A 7,832-nucleotide genomic window follows, 5' to 3' on the forward strand; every position below is an offset into this window, starting at 1 on the left:
ATCTGTCGTTCTGCCCCTGAACAAGGCAGTTAACCCACCGTTCCTAGGCCATCATTGAAAATAAGAATGTGTTCTCAACTGACTTGCCTAGTAAAATAAAGGGGTAAAAACGACAGCTATGCACATTCTTGGCATTCTCTGAACTAGCTTCATGAGGAATGCTTTTCCAACAGTCTTGAGGTCCCACATATGCTGAGCCCTTGTTGGCTGCTTTTCCTTCACTCTGCTGTCCAACTCATCCCAAACTATCTCAATTGGGTTGAGGTCGGATGATTGTGGAGGCCAGGTCATCTGATGCAGCAAATTAACTTTTAACAAGGCACACCTATTAATTGAAATGCATTCCAGGTGACTACCTCATGAAGCTGGTTGAGAGAATGCCAAGAGTGTGCAAAGCTGTCATCAAGGCAAAGGGTGGCTACCTTGAATAATCTCAAATCTCAAATATATTTTGATTTGTTAAACACTTTTTTGGTTAATACATGATTCCATGTGTGTTATTTCATAGTTTTGATGTCTTCACTATTATTCTACAATGTAGAAAATAGTACAAATAAAGAAAAACCTTGGAATGAGTAGGTGTCCAAACTTTTGACTGGTACTGTATAAATATTTCTACACGTATTGTTTTTCTTATAATATTACATTTCAGGGAGCTGTCTTCTAAAGACAACCTACAATTCTGCTTAGTACTGTAAAATAATTGTATTTTACTGTAGGTTTTCCCTATAAATGTACAGCATTATACTGGCACCACAGTCACCAGCTTAATACTGTAATTTTGCTTTACAGCAGAGATGCTGTAATATAGTTTACAGTACTATTATCCTCACTGTAAAACATATTACAGCATCCTTGCTGTGGTGCCAGTATAAGGCTGTAAATGTACAGGGAAAGGTTTTACAGTGTAGGCTATAAACAGACATAAACAGGAAAAACTACATTCTGAAGGTCAGGAAAGTTTCCCCCAAAAAAACAGCTGTCAAAGGCATGCTCTCATCGAGGTGACACCGTGAACAGCTGGACAAGCAGAATTGAAGAACATATCCTCTCATCTCGCCGCCCATGGAAACATGGTTTCAAAACTACGTCCGCTTATGTTCTCAAACTCATTGCGAGCCAGATGCAGAACATTTAATTACAGTATTAAGCTGGTGACTGTGGTGCCAGTATAATGCTGTACATTTACAGGGAAATACCTACAGTGAAATACAATTATTTTACAGTACTAAGCAGCATTGTGGGTTGTCTTTAGAAGAAAGCTCCAATGTAATGACGTCGCCCTTCTTCATAGTAAACTAATAATTGCCCTAATCAGTAAAAAGAAGTTACACGTGTGACTTATTTTAAGAAAAGTTAAAGAAATGTCCTACCTTTTGGTGGTTGTTTATCGGTTCAATATGTTTTTCTCTCTGTTCTCTAGTCCGTTATGTTTAGCCCAGTTCCATCCACAGCCCAGCGTGAAGCGCATGGGTTTAACCAGTGGTTGGATTCGATTATGCTTAGCCGCTGGCCACCGGGAAAAGACCCGTCACGTCATCGGGCGAAAGCGGGGAGGGAGGAGCGCAATTCTGAAATCGAACAGTAATCTGTGGCGCTCGGCCATTTTGTCAACAAGGTAGCATGGTGCAGTCCAGACAGAACAATTTTCCATTAAAGAAATGTTTGAATTTTCTAACTAGTTTTCATTCATCACATTTTTATTGTGATTATACACTAATGGTTCTTCTGTTATTTTAATGTAATAGATGTATCATGGGATGACACAGAGACCTCTGGCTGTGAGCAAGACAGTGAGCCAGACCTGCCAGGAGATGTCATCGAGCCCCTCCCAACTGCATCAAGCACCAGATATGCTGTTCCAAAAGGACCCAATGGTAGGCCAGGCCTATACTTTAAACTACACATTTTAGTCAGCAGCTGTTAGTATCTAATCTTGTGGATACCTTAATTATACCTTTCCTATTAACTGCCACTCAAAATAATGCGTAGAGAGTTCATCGAGAATCTGATGACTCTCACAACAAGGGTAATCACAACAAGGGTAAGAAGAAATAGCAAATCATGACCCTCTCAAAGAGAAAAAGATGAATGCATGTGGCAATGCTAAGTACACAAGCCACCAAATCTAGAACAACGTTTTTGAGGGCGTAGCTGAGATGGTGCAACGTGAAATAATAAGAGAAGTAAAAGAAAATGACGTTTTTAGTGTAATTGTAGATGAAACCAAAGATTTTAAGAAAAAATAACAAATGTCTTTAGTTGTGAGGTACTGTTACAACAGGGCCATCCACAAAAGCTTTTTACACTTTCAGTCAGCTGAAAGCTTAGATGCAGCAGGTCTCACAAAAATGATAATTGATTGCCTTGAAAAACATGGTCTGGACTACAAATAATATTGTGGGGCAAGGCTATGATGGTGCATCCGTCCGTCATGAGCGGAAAGCATTTTGGTGTGTCTGCATGGATTAAAAACAGTGCAATATTAGCATTTTATGTGCACTGTAATGCACATTGTTTGAATTTGGTTCTTGTCGATGCTGTAAAATCAGTGCCTGAGGTAGTTAACTTTTTTGCTCTCCTGCAGAAGCTTTATAACTTTGTATCTGGCTCGTACGTTCATCTCAAGTGGCTTGCGGTTCAGAAAGAGCTGTATCCACAGCAGCAGCCCAGGGAACTACAGAGACTTACGGATGTAAGGTGGGCATGCAGATACATGGCATGCTGTAATCTGAGGGACAGGCTTCCAGCAGTTCTGAGAGTGCTACAGGATATCACACTTGAAAATAGTGGTGATAGATCAGTGGAGGCAAGGGGCCTTCTTTCTCAGATAGATTTACATTTCATAGGGCTTTTGGTTACCTTTTTGTAAAGTGCTTAGTGATGCCAAATGTCTTTCTGACATGCTCCAATCAAGCTCTCTTGACCTAGCAAGTGCTGTGGATCTAGTAGGTGCCTTGACAGACACATTACAGGACTACAGAAGTGAGGGTTACTTTGGAGAACTTTGGAACGAGGTTGAAGAGATTGCAGAGCACTGCAAAATAAGTGTACAAACAGTGTGTAAAAGACAGCCTAAAACAAGTTTAGGATTTCACGACTCATTGATGATGAGCACTGTAGGACAGAAAAATAGTGACCAAAGTGATGTTGAGAGCTTCCAAAGAGCTATCTTTTTTCAGGTGCTTGACAGTCTCACAGCTGAGATGCAAAGGCATTTTTCAAAGAAGAATTGTGAGATAATGCAAGGGGTCCAGTCTCTCAACCCTAAGAGTACAACATTCTTGAATTAGGAGCCTCTATTTGCCTTTGCTCAGACCTTTGAGTCAGATTTAGAGGACCTCAAACATGAGGTTCATCAAACCAAGCGGCCTCTTGATAGGAGAGAGAAAAGTGGAAGGGACAGACCGTCTACTCTCCCTGACTTTGTTGTGTATCTAGAACCTTATAAAGAGGTCTTCCATGACCTATTTTGACTTTGTAAGATTTTTGTTGTTACACCAGTCAGCAGGGCTTCTTGCGAGAGAAGCTTCTCAGATTTAAAACTGATTAAAACCCACCTTAGGACAACAATGGTTGATGACAGGTTAAGTCACCTCGGAGTTCTCAGTGTTGAGTCAAGACGGGCACGCTCCCTCAACATGGATGAGGTTGTGAAACATTTTGCCAGTTCTCACCAGAACCGCAGAATTGTGCTGTTTTAAATCTACCTAGGATAATTTGGCACTTAGGTGGTCCCTCTGGTCATGATTAAAACCTGCACTGGCTAGTACACTGACATTCTAAAATGATAAATCCAAAGGGTATCTGTCATGGCCGTTAAAGGAAGAAGAGGACCAAGGTGCAGCGTGGTAAGCGTACGTACTTTTAATAGTAGATGTCGCCGACAAAACAATACACAATACAGAAACAAACTGTGAAGCTTAAGGCTATGTGCCATCAAACAAAGTTAACTCCCCACAAAGACAGGTGGAAAAAAGGGCTACCTAAGTATGGTTCTCAATCAGAGACAACAATAGACAGCTGCCTCTGATTAAGAACCACACCCGGCCAAACACAAAGAAATAGAAAACATAGAAATAAAGAAACTAGAATGCCCACCCTAGTCACACCCTGGCCTAACCAAAATAGAGAATAAAAGCCTCTCTATGGCATGACACAACGCCCCCCCAAAGGTGCGTACTCCGGCCGCAAAACCTGACTCTAAAGGGGAAGGTCCGGGTGGCTTCCTTTACGGCGGCGGCTCTGGTGCGGGACGTAGACCCCCCTCCACCTCTGGCTCCCCCCACTTTGGTGGCGCCTCTGGTGCAGGGACCCTCGCCACCGAACCCGGACTGGGCACCCTCGTTGCGGGCCCCGGACTGGGCACCCTCGTTGCGGGCCCCGGACTGGAGGCCGTCACTGGTGGCTCCGGACTGGGGATCGTCGCTGGAAGCTCCGGACTGGAGGCCGTCGCTGGAGGCTCCGGACTCACACGTGTTTTGTTTGCTTGGGCCCAAAACACACCAGGGACAGCATCCAGGAACCCTGCAGTGTGTCAGCTGCGCCCTGCTGTCTTCCACGGGGACGCTTGCAGGAATGCTTGCCGTTTTTCCGGTGTGGAGGTCCCCCTCGAAATCGTTATCTCCACAATCTCTGGTTCTGGGGGTTCTTCCAGAGATGATGACATTGAAGGGGACGACAATGGGGATATGGAGGACTCTCTTTTCGAAAAGCCAACTTCACTGACACAAATTCAGGGCCCCCCTTCCCCCTCTGGGGAGGGTGAGTGTGGCGGTGACAATGAGGAGATGGAAGAGTTTTTCGACCTCTCCTTGGGACAATCATCCACTCTTCCAGCTTCCCTTTGCTCTGACTTTCCGGGGCTTGTTGAGGGAGCTGCCAGACGCCTCGGAACCCCCCTCCTCTCCTGACCCCCGGCCAGAGATCATGACATGATGGTGGGTGGGCCTTGGGCTCAACGGCGGAAAGTGGCGGAACCTATGGCTCCCGCCATACCTCGCTGGACAAGTATGCAAGGTGTATGGGTGTTTTCTGTTAAGAGAATGTTTTTGTTAAAAGCATGAATAGCACTAAGTAAGCAAAAGCACTATGTGTAATCCTGGGATTGAGTGTACTTATTGGTATAATTCTATAATGTCCTATAGTTATCTGTACTTAATCCTATAATGACCCGTAGTAATATTAAAGTCCAATAATAGCATGTAGCAATCTTAAAATTGCCTGTAGTAATCTACTTATTCTTTTTGGGAAATAATGAACTAGAGGGGGGGAGAAACCTTGCCTAGAGGAAAGAACTTAGATTTGGAAACAATGGTGGAGTAAAGCCGAGGGGATATGGTTATTAGCATAAAGTGGAGGGACTATAAAACTTGTATAAGCATGAAACTGTATAAAAGGAGTGGGCTGAGACTGAATCCGGCAGTTGCTCCATGGACCAACTCTGCTTGTTACTTTGTAATAAAGTCTATTTGAATTCCGAGGCTCCGGTATCTGAGAGATATTATTGAACCAATATTTACACAACAGGTGCTCATGGGACGAAGGGCAAGGGCACCGGCAAAATCATATTTGCCCTTTACCACAGTGGATGGATGGCAAGAACCCATCACTAGTGGTATCCCTCGGCTGGAGAAGACGCTGGCTGCCCACTTCGTTCCAGGTTGCAGCCAATGGAATGCAAAGGTGCCTTCTCTGCCCCCCTTCAAAGACCGCTTCACTGCGCAACTGGCAGACACGAGCTATACCCTCGGCTGGCAAGCTGTGGCAGCAGCTAACAACGTCACGTTGCTTACTGTGGCCCTGTCCCGAAAGTCAACCTGTCAGACATCCTTCTCCAAGGCCGAAGTCGAGGAGGTGTCACATCTGTCTGGCGACGTGCTCCACCTTAACCAGACATTGGCTGTGTGCTCGGTACGAGTTATGGCCATCTCTGTAGTTACACAGAGGCACCTTAGACTTTCTTAGACAGCCATCAAAGAAGCTGACATAACGCTCCTACTGAATGCTCCCATCTCTGATGACAGCGTTTTGGGAGTCACCGTCGTTGGAGGCTACGGAGAGCTTTTAGAAGATGGAGGAAGATATGTGACAGCTGTCTTAGCACCTTCCTCTAGCCAGAGCTGTAGCTGCCCACCGAGACTCGGCTCCCCACGCCTCCACCTCATCGCGGGCCCAACCTGGAGCGGTGGCACGTCGTCGTCATACCTGTGAAAACCTCTACTCCTACTCCGGCGCCACCAGCCGCCTCTACGGCCAAGCCCACAGTCAACTCATAGCTGGTTGCGGGCCCTACATGGCAGAATGCGCCTCAAAGTTCCTACAACAGGAGACGCCGAGACGCGGGAGAGTGTGTCAGGGACTCAGTGACCAACTGTTCTGTCGTTATGCCTCCTCTCTACACGCTCTCCCCCTCTGTTGAAGGGAGGAGAGACGTGTTTGTTTATTGGTTGTCAAATAAAGATTTTCGTATTCTTGACAAAGTCACAAAATAAGCTATCTTCCATAATCGTCAGACAACCTCCAAAGTAGCTCCCTCCTCTCTCTATTACGGTGGGTCCTTCGCGTCCTCGACCCCTCCCTTCCTGTACTATAAGTGCTGGAGCTGGTCGTACCACCTCTTTAAGGAATACCTAGGATAGGATAAAGTAATCCTTCTAACCCCCCCCCCCCCCTTAGAGTTAGATGCACTATTGTAAAGTGGTTGTTCCACTGGACATCATAAGGTGAATGCACCAACTTGTAAGTCGCTCTGGATAAGAGCGTCTGCTAAATGACTTAAATGTAAATGTAAATGTCGTCTTATGCGCACATACGTGCGGTCAGCAATGATTACCCTTTCAGGTATAGTAAAACAGCGTTCGCATTAAATTTCAGTAATTTAGCAGACGCTCTTATCCAGAGCAATTAGGGTTCAGTGCCTTGCTCAAGGGCACGTCGGGCTGAGTTTTCATCCAGTCGGCTCGGGGATTTGAACCAGTGATCTTTCTGTTACTGGCACAACGCTCTTAACCAGTATGCTACCTGCCTATACCACATACTTGCATATGCTCTCTTGTGTCATATGCTCTATGGCCCCTGCACTACAGGTTCGAACCATGCCAAGTAAGGGCATGGGGCCTACACACATTGTGTTTGCGGCAGGCTCAAACGCTGGGGTTACAAATGTAACCATCGCGGCAATGCCTCCGGTTCACACAGAGTGTAACATACTTTCCTCTCCCTTTCAAGGGGGGCCCCCTTGGGCGGACAGGGCCATAGAGGACTAAAGACGTTTTGGACTGAATGCTCTTCGACTTTGCACTCAGAGCATTATTGGGGATGGCATCGAAGCTGTTCTCTGCCCACCTGGTTAGACTGGAAGTTGAGGCGGGGTGGAAGTTGAGATCTCCTGCTCTTCTCTCGTTGACGGCACGCCACATTCCAGGCCACCTCAATGTGGGGGCAGACCTCATATCCCGTGGACGCCCTCTAGATGACGAGTGGCGCCTACACCCTGACATTGTCCTCCAGCTATGGGAACTTTTCGCACATTGCCCCTTCTGGTTCTCTCTTTGGGCCCAGGATAAACCGCCACTGGGATTGGATGCGTTTGCTCATCACTCATGACCGAGGGTTCTCCTGTACGCTTTCCCCCAATAATGGGGGGGCCTTGCGGTCGGAGGCCGAGCAGTTGCCATACCAGGAATTGATGCAACCCGTCAGGATGCTCTCGATGGTGCAGCTGTAAAACCTTTTGAGGATCTGAGGACCCAAATACTTGGGATTGCGAGGTTTTATTGCAGAACAGTTGCAGGGGGTGTTGAATGGTAGTGTTATGTCTTCTCAGACCG

This window comes from Salvelinus alpinus, chromosome 11, assembly GCF_045679555.1.
Source record: "Salvelinus alpinus chromosome 11, SLU_Salpinus.1, whole genome shotgun sequence".
In the NCBI taxonomy this organism is placed as follows: Eukaryota; Metazoa; Chordata; class Actinopteri; order Salmoniformes; family Salmonidae; genus Salvelinus; species Salvelinus alpinus.